This window comes from Pipistrellus kuhlii, unplaced genomic scaffold (assembly GCF_014108245.1).
Source record: "Pipistrellus kuhlii isolate mPipKuh1 unplaced genomic scaffold, mPipKuh1.p scaffold_m20_p_1, whole genome shotgun sequence".
In the NCBI taxonomy this organism is placed as follows: Eukaryota; Metazoa; Chordata; class Mammalia; order Chiroptera; family Vespertilionidae; genus Pipistrellus; species Pipistrellus kuhlii.
The window spans coordinates 86,424,308-86,436,075 of NW_023425404.1; positions in this window are offsets into that span (position 1 = coordinate 86,424,308).

Consider the following 11,768-nt stretch of genomic DNA (forward strand, 5'->3'; position numbering starts at 1 on the left):
GTGTGTGTGTGTGTGTGTGTGGTGGGGGAAGGGTCCTTTTCTCTTCTCAGGTGTGGACAGTTTGCCTTCTTCTCGAGATTCAGTGAGTGATTACTGAAATATGCACCTAGTCAAAACTCAGCTGCATGAGTTTCACCAGGCTTCTGGCTTATAAATCTGTGAATGGAGTTACAGACTTTCAGGAACCACAACCTGAATAGAACAGGGAAGGACAATAGATATAGTTCTGCATGCTTACTTTTCATTTTAATCAGTGGTTCTGAGGACTGCTAAACCATTTATATTTCAGATAATACCAGGAACTGACTAGAAATAGATTCAGTAGGAAAACACAGTAATTAATTTGTCACTAAAACCTGAGGGGTCTGGCTCCACATATAGGTGATAATGAATGCTTTGCATGTAATTAGCAAGAATAATTAACACATTCCTGGTAACAAATAAACTGAATGGTCCTCTGTACACAAATTAATTGTGCTAAAAGAAGGAATTGTGTCTCTTTGTTGTGTCTGACTATGTCCCTATTTGTACTAATACCTACTTTAGATCTCTGCAGTTTTGTGCAGCTAGGAAGGGGAATCGATTAAGTTGCACCTCTTCCATCTGCTTCTCAGGAATTTTGGGACCACCAGGGGACTTGTTTGTCAAAAATTGCTAAACAATTTGTAATCTTTAATACCTGTTTAACTGTATTAATGGATGAACTGTTCAAATCAACTGAGTGGTTAAGCTGGAAAAGATACTCTCATCAGTCAAATGCTGTATTTTAAACTCTGGGAACTTTTAAAAAACCTTCCTAGGAAAAATAATATATAAAAATATTGAACTAGTAATGAGAGGGGGGAAACATTGTTAGGTTCTCCTGATGCACCTGAGATGATCTCTGTTACCTCAGTCTGCACTGCTTGTGTTTGTAGGCTTATAATTGTGCTGCCAAAAGTAAACATGGTGGGATCCATTCCATAGTGTTTTAAACAACATGTAAAATTTATACACATAGTAGGCTTGTTTCTTCCTAACTTTGAAACATTTTTTAATTATTATTTTTTTCCATTTCCATTTATCTGCCTTATATCCTCCTTGACCTCCACACATATTCCCTCCCTTGAATCACCCACTGTTGTTTGTATCCTTGAGTCCTTTATTCCTTTTTCCTTTTTTGCTCAATCCTTCTACCCGCAGTCCCCTTAAGAGTTGTCAGCTTGCTCTCCATCTATGAGTCTCTATTTTGTTTGTTACTTTATTTTTTCATTAGATTTCACGTAAGTGAAATTATATGGTACATGTCTTTCTCTGGCTGGCTTATTTCACTTAGCATAATGTTTTCTAGGTCTATTCATCCTGTCACAGAGGGTAAGATTTTATTCTTTTTTATGGCCAAGTAGTATCCCATTGTGTAAATATATCTTAGCTGTTTAATCCTCTCTTCTACTGATGGACTCTTGGATTGCTTCCAAATCTTGTGCTAATTATTCTTGCTAATTATATGCAAAACATTAATTATCACCTATATGTGGAGCCAGACCCTTCAGGTTTTAGTGACAAGTTAATAATGTTGCAACGAACATAGGTTGAAGGTAAGGCTGGGGTTCCAATCACAGCCATCTCCCCTTCAAGATGGTGGCCTCTGCGGCAGAGCCAGCACTCTGGGAGAAATTTTAGCTGCAGTAGAGGCTACCCAGTCATGGAATCCTGTTTCCCAGTCCCCAGTAGTCCCTTGGAATATAGCTGTCCCTCACTCACAAATACTGACACTCCCTACACATCCATGCACTCTCCTTTCGTTCTCTATTCTCACACTATCTTGCAGCCTGCTGTCCTGTTGGCAGCCATCTTGGTTCTCCTTTGGATTGATTTTAAAAATAAACAATAGAAATTACAAGTATTTTGAATACATATGACAATATACTAGAATTCAGTTATTTTATGGCATTAGGTAAAATCATAAGTTTAGAAATGCCTCTGGTTTGACTTAACAATCACCATTTCTGTGTGACCTGTCTTCAGATTTGAACTTCTCCCTCCTTATTTACTTAGCCACTCTTGTCATTTCCATAACATGTGCTAAGGCACAAGCTAGTGAGAGTTAGTAGTCATCCTGGGTGAGAGAATAGTTTCTGACTGCTGTGGATTATTAGACAGCTAAGATACTGTTTTCTGTGTGGGATTTTTGCACAAGTATAGCAGGAATCCTTTTATATGCTCAATAGAAATGAAAAAGTATCTCTTATAAGTAATAAGACACTATGGAATTTTGTCAGTTGAGAAGAGTATATTCAGATATATGTGAGTCCTGCCCTTCATTATTCTGAAACATCTTTATGCCAAGTGTTTCTGAAAATATGTGGAATTAATCAGACCATCCTTAATCTGCAGAAGAATTCTTTACTTTCTTATTATGTGCATTTGAAATATAGGACAAATGTCTGCTCTGTTCTGGAAATTTATTAATGCTAGTAAATAGTTCTTTTGTCTAAGAAGTTAAAATAGCAGTCGATTTAAATTTGCATCAAAGAGGAGGCTATTTTAATTGAGAATCCTTATTTTACCAGAAAATTCTTTATGAACAAATTTTAGATGATTTTACTTTTAGTTAAGTGTATTTTCAATTGCTTGTACTTCATTCCATGAACACATATGGAATTCTTCATCTTCCTATCCAAGTAATATATTAACATAGCTTGTCAGTATGTGAGCTCTTTTCTATAGTGTAATGAGTCAAGTGTGCTTTTACATTAAGTACATAATAATGGACTCTTCCCTCATTGCCCTCCCACACCCTTCAGAATGCTGTCTTCCCCACCCAAACAGTGTCTTGAACTTAAATCACTGTTTGACTTCCCCTGAACCAGAGCAATGAAGTCGTACAATGATTTTAAGGTTGAATAGTTGTATTTCCATGTGTTTGACATTTAAACCTTGAAGCTGAAACAGGAGTCTTATCTCTCTGTATTCACTTATGATGAATATCATTGAAATATTGCATTTAAATACTCAGCTGTAATCAGTTTGCACTTCAACTGTGGGCATCATTAGGAAATGGAAAAAGGCATCTTTCTTTGCTAATGATTGGGAGGTCATCCAATCACTGGATGTGGAAAGGATTTCTTTGGAGCTGGTGTGGTCAGATTCCTCCTGTTCCCCCTTTGCACTATTCTCTACACCCTAGAAAAAACTGGTGAAACCCAGCAGTGGTGACTTCCTTTAAGTTGTCCTTATGTTAACTGATATTTGGGAATCAGTTATTTTAAAACATTTATATATTGTCATAGAAAAATGAATTTCTAGGAGAAGAACTCTGTGATGCTTGTTAATATTCCAAAGGAGTAAATTAAGTCTCCTTGACTCTTGGAATACAAACATTGTCACACTAATGAACAATTCTACCAACTGCAGTAAAAGACCTAAATAATTTTTGATCTAGGTTAAAATAAACATCATATAGTAGCAAGGCTGGTTCAAAAGTTTGTTTTTTATTGACATAGTAATTATTTCCAGAGGGAGAAATATTTTGTTGTCTCAAGGATGTCAAATATATTCTACATGTGTCAAATATATTCTTCTACTTTGAAGTCTCTACATGAGACTGTCTGAGAATGCACTTATTCATTACAATCTGACTGACCAATTATGGGAAGAGTAGAACAAAACTGAAAAGAATAGCTGAAACCACATCAAAACAAATTTATCAGAAAAATTTTAGCTTAAATATTGGAAAAGTCTATAGCATTGGTGTTAAGCTTTAAATTTACTACTTTCTCATACTGCACACTCCTAACACAGTCTTTGTGACCTTGGTTTCACAAGTAAATTTGAGTTCATTGACCAAACATGTAGACTGCTTACATTCGATTGACATCACTTTGAACTTTAAGCACTTTTAAAAGTTTCTTCTTTGACTACTACTTTACAGTCATGCCCTAGAAAGGGCAATATGCCTACCAACAGCTAACGTTTGCTCAGCACTTTGCAGCTCACTTTAGCCTCTGTTGAGATCATCATGCACTGGCTATCTTCACCAGACTGGCCCTCTTCAGAGGAGTCCCAGGTAGAGGTGCAGTGATGGCACCAGGTTCATGATGAATATACATTTTCATCTGATTTTCACAATGACCATGAGATAAACAGGGCAGAGGTGAAGAAACTCAGGCCCAGAGAGAGGGCATACACAGCTCACAGCCTTATGGAGTGTGAGGAAGCCAGAACCCAAACCCAGACCTGACAACTTCAACTCAGGGTTTATTTCATCATGATGAGGTACTGTCATTAATGGTTTAAATAGTTAGTTAGATAAGCATACAGCATATTCTGGAAGAGTCCTTAAGTCTTATTTTTGTCTTTGTCAACCACCCCACTGACAATGGGGTGAAATCAGATGAACTAATTTACTCAGGACCACCCTGTATCATGATCTGGGTGTTCTCTACACATTGACTTGCTTATTTACACAACAACCCACTTGGTACATATGATCATTATCCTCATATTACAGATGAGGAATTAGAGGCACAAAGAGGTAAAGTAACCTACTTGATAACCTGCTTGAATTTCTTCAGTTTGCAAGTGGCAGAGTTGGGATGTGGCTCCAGGCCATCTGTTGCTGGAACCTGTGCTATTAATTCAGGAGTCCTCATGCTCTCCCTTATTTTAGTTAATGGAGTATAAGCCTTACTAAATCAAATCTTACCAGAAAACTAACAGGCTTTCTGAGGGGATTCTGACCCAACTAGGAGCTCCCATCAGGATGAGTCTTCTCTGCCTGTCCCTAATTAATGCCTTCACCTTCAATGCATGACTCACCCTCCACCTTGAACAAGAGACGAAGAAGAATCAGCTTTTCCAGAGGTAAAGAGAGAAACAAGTTTGTCCTCTGCTTTCTTCATCCAAGGAAAACACCATCCCACTTATTTTTCTTAGGCCTGTTTTCTACATCTTGGTTAGTCTTTAATATTCCCTAGCTTTTCATTCATGTGTTCACATTCCTCTTAAAATGGGAGGCAAAAAATGAACACAACACCTTCAATAGTCTACTGACTTAAGTGAAGTAGAGTTCTGACCTATTCCAGAATGTGTGTGCCATTGCCCTGTGAAAATGTCCCAGCTCCATTCTAGCTTTTCAACAGCAGCACACATCACTGTGTGTTGCTGAGTCTTGTCAGTAATGTTAGTGTGGCCTTCTCAATTCAATGTAAACTTCCTTTAATTGAGAGAACGTGTTTGACAAAAGGTGCAGTCTCATATATAGTTTACAAATTATGTTATTTAGTGAGAAACCTAAACACAAATTGCCAAGACTATACACTCTCTTGACTTAGCTGACCAGTTGGATCTCACACACACACACACACACACACACACACACACACACACATACACGTGAACAAATTTCCACCCTACAAAGTTCAGGATAAACTATCCTATATAATAAAAGGCTAATATGCAAATTGTCCCCTCAGGAGTTTGACTGGGAGTTGGATCACTGGCTATGATATGCGCTGACCACTAGGGAACATGGAGGGCAACCAACAGCAATGGCTGGCACTGAGGGAGTGAAGGAAGAAGGAGGTAGGGAAGCAGAGAACCTGATTGGCCCTAATCGCTGGCCAGGCCTAGGGACCCTACCCATGCACAAATTTCGTGCACCGAGCCTTTGGTAGAAAAATAATATGCAGTTTTGTTTTCTAGTATGCTACCAAGGGAAGTGATGAAATGTCCAACTATTTTAGACTCATAACTGAGTTGGACAAATATTGGAAAAGACAGAAAATTGCTGGATATTGGCATAAAAACAAGTTGATAATTCAGAAAGTTGTTGTGGTATGTACTACAAGCGTTGGATTCTTTATGTCAAGGATTTTCTATTCAAATTTAATACTATTTAATGGCCTACACAGAAATGTTTTACATTATATTGCTAGAATTTGACCATAAACATAATATTGTAAGGTAATAAAACATTTCATCGTCTGTTTAGACGGAGAGGATGTTATAGTTATAAAATTACAATAACTGTATTCTCTAGGTACATAACTGAATTCATTACTCAGGACAGATTTAAGCATAGCATACTATTTGAATAATGTAAGCCCTTAAGATTTCACTTAATTATTTCTAACTTTGACTTGGCTTGTTTCCATGATTCAAAAATTAGTAAGTCTGCATCGAATATCAATATGAAATTAAAATAAGCCCTGACCATTGTGGCTCAGTTAACTAATTGGAGCATCATCCTGTACACTCAATGATTTTGGTTTGATTCCTGGTCTGGGTACATATGGGATGATAACCAGTCAAAATATCTCTCTCACATAGATGTTTCTCTCTCTTTCTTCCTTCCTCTCTCTCTAAAGTCAGTAATCATGTCCTCAGTTGAGGATGAAAAAAAAAGAAAGCTGGCTATAAGGACAATTGGTTGTTAAGTGCTATGTTCAAATAATATTATTTTGAAAATAGGTGTATTAATCATGTGTGCTGTATATATACATGTGTCTGAATGTTATGTGTGCATATACACACGTATGCCATGTGTGCTTATATGCATGGAATGTACACAATGTATTGTGCAAGCCTATGGTGTGTGTACATGTGTGTATGGATACATGCGTATGGCATGTATGCATGCATATGCATGCATTTGTGTGCCTAGGGAGTGTGTGCACTTACTATTTGTATTTGTATGTGTTTGTGTGGTATGTATGTGTCTGTAGTAGCATGCACTGTGCTTGTTTGTGTATTTGTGAGTTGTGAAGTGAGAAATAGTGTAAGCCAGGTCCGGAGCAGCGGCTGCCAGGCTGGGAGTGGCCAGACCTGGAGCAGCCAGGTCTGGTGTGGCCAGGCCCGGAGCAGCAGCTGCCAGGCTGGGAGAGGCCAGGTCCGGAGCGGCCGGACCCGGAGCAGCCAGGTCCAGAGCAACTAGGTCGGGAGCAGCAGTGACCTGACCTGGAGCAGCTGGTTGTGGAACCAGAGCAACAGAGGCCAGGTCCGAAGCAGCCAGGCCCGGAACAGCTCGCTCCTCGCCTGCCCCTGCCCCACGGCCGCCTCTAAGACATGGCTGGAAACTTTTGTGGGAACTTGAGGGTCTGCTTAATCAAGTGATGAAGGCTTAGATCTGGATGTGTTGAGTTAGTATAGGGCTGGGGTGTTGATCTGTGAGTGCCTTGGGTGGGGCCTAGATGAGGCTGGTTGACCTATTTGGAAATGTCTTTTGCGTGAAATGTATCATTGGGCATGTGGTGGTATTATTGATATGAGAAAATGCTAAGTAACTGATTTACTATCTGAAAAGGGATTTACTATCGGGGAAAGGGAGGGAGGAAGAGACTGAACATAAACTGCACCTATGGATGAGGACAATGGGGGATGGGGAGGGGGTGGAGGGTGAGGTGGGAACCTGGTGGAGGGGAGAAGAAATGAGGAACCTTTGTAACAATATGAACAATAAAGATTGATTAAAAAAAAAGAGAGAAATAGTGTAAGTTTAGGTATATGCTCTAGCAATTTTCTCCGGATTTTGCAATGCTTTGACAGTGTCTGAAAAAGAAGCTTTATTGCCTGAGGGCTATTAATTGCACAGATCATCTTACTGGACCTCTCCTGCCATTGCTGGTGATACACAACATTAATGTCCAAACTCTGAAAGAGTATTTTTTTAATGAGACAAATGCATATACAGCTGTTTTCAGATACAGATGTTTTCTCATGGTAACTGTTGACTCTTAGCAAAACATCCTGGAGGGACTAAATAGGAGTTGGAACACTCAGGAAGCAGGAAACCTTCCCCAGCCAGCCTGCCTGTGTTCTGCCCTAGGCCACTTGCATCTCAGCTTTGTAGTTCTGCCTCAGGCTTTGTTCGATTTTTGCTATTTTATGTTCTTCTTACAGTTTTACCTCCCTAATTCCATCCACCAATTTCCCTCAAATCCAATGTTTTTTTCCACCTGTCCCAGTTCCCCAGTTCTCCCCACACTAATAATCATTTATTTGTGTTAACCCTATGTGCCACGCACTACTTTACATATTTTATATCATATAATCATCACAGTAACTCTATGGAGTAAGGATTATTATTATTTCTATTCTGTTGCTTTGGAAAATACAGTTCAGGTTGAATATTTTCCAAAATCCCACAGATACTGAGGAGAAGATTGGGAAAACCATGTTCTGTCTGCCACTGTGACACTCTTCCATCTCTCTTCTCTACACACTTTTAGCATCTATTATTAGTGATACACATTCTAATTTTAGTAAGAGCTTTTTGCACTCTGGACTACTCTTGGTTTTCTGTGACTAGATACCACTCATTCAAAGAGATTGTGATCATCCTGTGTCTCTTAATTGGTGAGTGTATCTATCTATCTCTGAATATTTCTACCATTTTATGTAATTACTATGTGTCCTACTTTCATTATACATCTACCACTTCCTTTCATCTTCCTGTTTTTAGTATACTCACCTCTTCATTTTATTTCATCTCCTACTGATGACACCTGCCCCGCTTGTACCCACTGATGGCGCAGAGTGGAAAATAAAATTTATCCCTAATATTTATTGAGTTTTTCTAAAGTTGTACTTATTAACTATAAAGTATATCAGTGCTTTATTTCTCTGTAAAAATACAAGGACTTAAAACTGAACTCTAATCACCCATAAATGCCCATATGCTATTGTTGCCTAGTCTTTGAGAATTCACAAATTAGTTACCAATGTATGTTTTTTTTTAATAAAAATTTTATGCTTATTCACATGTTTATCAATTTCTTTGTTGGCTATTTATTTTTATATCATAGATTTTATTTCTGAAATAATTTCTTCCTAAATTTCTTCCCTTAGCAGTTCTTCAGTGCTGTTTTTTTTAAAATCTGAAAATGTTTTATTATTTTGTTCATGTAAGAGAGTTTTATTTGATATACCATTCCATACTGACAAAAACTATCTCACCATTTTGAGAATGTTACACTCTTATTTATCTTCCACTATTGCTGTCAAGAAGTCTTCTGTCTAATTGTTTTTTTTTTTTAATGGATTTAGACTTTTTCTTTGGGTGCTTCTATTAATAAGATCTCCCCATTCACACATACACTTCTTAAAATTGTTCCTCAATTGAACTATGTTTAGAAGAATTGTTTTTTAATGTTTAGTTTCTTGTGTATACTTTGTGGTTCCTTTTTTGGTGGATTAATGATTTTAATTAATTATGGAAAAGTTTCAGCTATGACCTCCTTACATATTTCCTGTACTCTATACTCTACTCTTTTTTGTTAGGATTCCAGTTACATAGACACATGTTAGCATTTCTTGTTCTTGCCTCCATATCTTATAACTTCTCACATTTCCCCTTCTTTTTCTCCTCTGTACTATATCCTAGTAATTTATTCAGTTTCATCTTCCAACCTAGAAGAGGCAAGTATTTAGTTTTCCAGGGCATTCTTTTCAGTTCTGTTTTCTTATTATCCTACTTGTGATATTCTTCTTACATTTAACCTCTATGATTCACTGACCTGCATATATGTGTGAGGCTGAGAATGTTGAAACAAATGCAGCTGTTCTTACTTCAATAGTCAGGCATGTGAATACTGGCCCAGATTTTCATTCTATGTAACTTCAGGGAACTCTCCCAAGACATGATTCAGATGACTGACCTTAAACAATCACTACTCTGTTCATCCATCAATCATTCACAAATTCAGCTGTTTCTGAGCAGGTTATTACAATTCCACCACTATACCTAGCATCTACAATCTCAGGGGGAATGTGTCACAATTCTCATCAATGGTATTTTTCTTTAGGGAAAACTTAGTACAAAAAGCAATCATTTCATAATAAACTAGAGGCCCGGTGCATGGATTTGTGCACCAGTGGGGTCCCTCAGCCTGGCCTGTTGAGATTGGGTTGAAACCAACAGTCCGACATCCCTGAGGGGTCCTGGATTGCGAGAGGGTTTAGGCCAGGCCGAGGGACCCCACTGGTGCATGAATCCATGTGCCAGGCCTCTAGTATGCATATAAAATCTTTGGTTAATCTCTTCCTGCCCTCCCTCCTCTCCCTTCCCTCTGAGATTCATCAGTTTGTTCCATGTTTCCACACATGTGCATTGAGCATTTGCCCCCTGGTGATAGCTACTGGTTGAATGGTCACTTAGGCATATATATATATATTCGTGCACAGTGTGTGTGTGTGTGTGTGTGTGTGTGTGTGTGTGTGTCCCTCAGCCCAGCCTGCACCTTCTCTAATCTGGGACCCCCCAAGGGATGTCTGATTGCCTGTTTAGACCTTATCCCACTGGGATCGAGCCTAAACAGGCAGTTGGACATCTCCCTCACAATTCAGAACTGCTGGCTCTTCTTAATTGCCTGCCTGCCTTCCTGATTGCCCCTAACCACTTCTGCCTGCCAGCTTGATCACTCCCTAACCACTCCCCCGCCAGCCTGATCAATGGCTAATTGCTCCCCCGATGGCTCAATTACCCCTAACTTGCCCTCCCCTGCCAGCCTGGTCACCCCTAACTGTCCTCCCTTGCAAGCCTGGTCACCCTGAATTGCCTTCACCTACAGGCCTGGTCATCCCTAACTGTCCTCCTTGCTGGCCTGATTGCCCACAACTGCCCTCCCCTGCTGGCCATCTTGTGTCAGCCATATTGTGACTACATGGAGGTGGCCATCTTGGACCACATGGGGGTGATCATCTTATGTATTGGAGTGATGGTCAATTTTCACATTACCTTTTTATTACATAGGACTAGGGGCCCAGTGCACCAACTCATGCATCTTCAAATGAACTATGGGACATGAGACTGCAGTGGGCACAGAGGCAGTTCTTGGCTCATCCTTCATGCCCCTGACTGGCCCCTCCTGCCACAGCCCCTGGTCCCTTGTATGCTGGCAGCGCTGCTCTCGCTGCTGCTCCCAGGCACCAGCCCCGCTTGCACCTGCTGATGGTGCAGAGTCATTGGCAGCAGATGGGAGTGGCAGCTGCTCCCCTGATTGCCCCTCAGGAGCAGAGGGAGGTGGAGAAGGCCCGAGGGGCAATTGGGGCTGGCAGCTGCTGCTCATACCTGCTGACAGTGCCAAGCTAATGGGGCTGGTGCTGGCAGCAGGTGCAAGTGCCCAGCAAGAGCAAATAATTTTTAGTAGCCATCCGAGGCTCTCCCCGATCACAGTGACTGGCACCACACCTTCTTCTAGTGTCCCCACTCACCTGCTCCACCATTCCACTGTAGCCAATGCCTGTCATGTTCTATGCAAGCCTCCTGGTGGTCAATGCACATCATAGTAACCAGTTGTTTGGTTGTTCTGTTGTTTGGTTTATTTGCATTTTAGGGTTTTACATATATTAAAAGTGTGACTGCCATTATTGGTATGTATTTCAACACAACCAAGGACTATGATTATGATGATTTGAACAATACACATTAGAACTGCTAGTTAACTGAGCAAGGAAATATTTTTGAGATAAAAGAAAAAGCTCCATATTTCCTATCTACTCATGTCTTGACAATAAATGTACTGTTGTAACTTATGTTTTGTGAGTTACTCTGCATGCCTCATATTGCTGAGTTCTGAGTTGACAAATTGTGTCCTGCAGTTGAGTATGTGTATCTTCATCAGACAATGCCTTTGGGTAACCTGTGTGTGCATGTGCACGTGCTTGCATGCACGTGTGTGTATGTGTGCACGTGTGTGTGTGTGTGTGTGTGTGTGTGTGTGTGTGTGTGTGTTGGGTCAGTGAAAGACACGGAAGAAAAAAATAAAACAGACATACTTGCTGCCTTC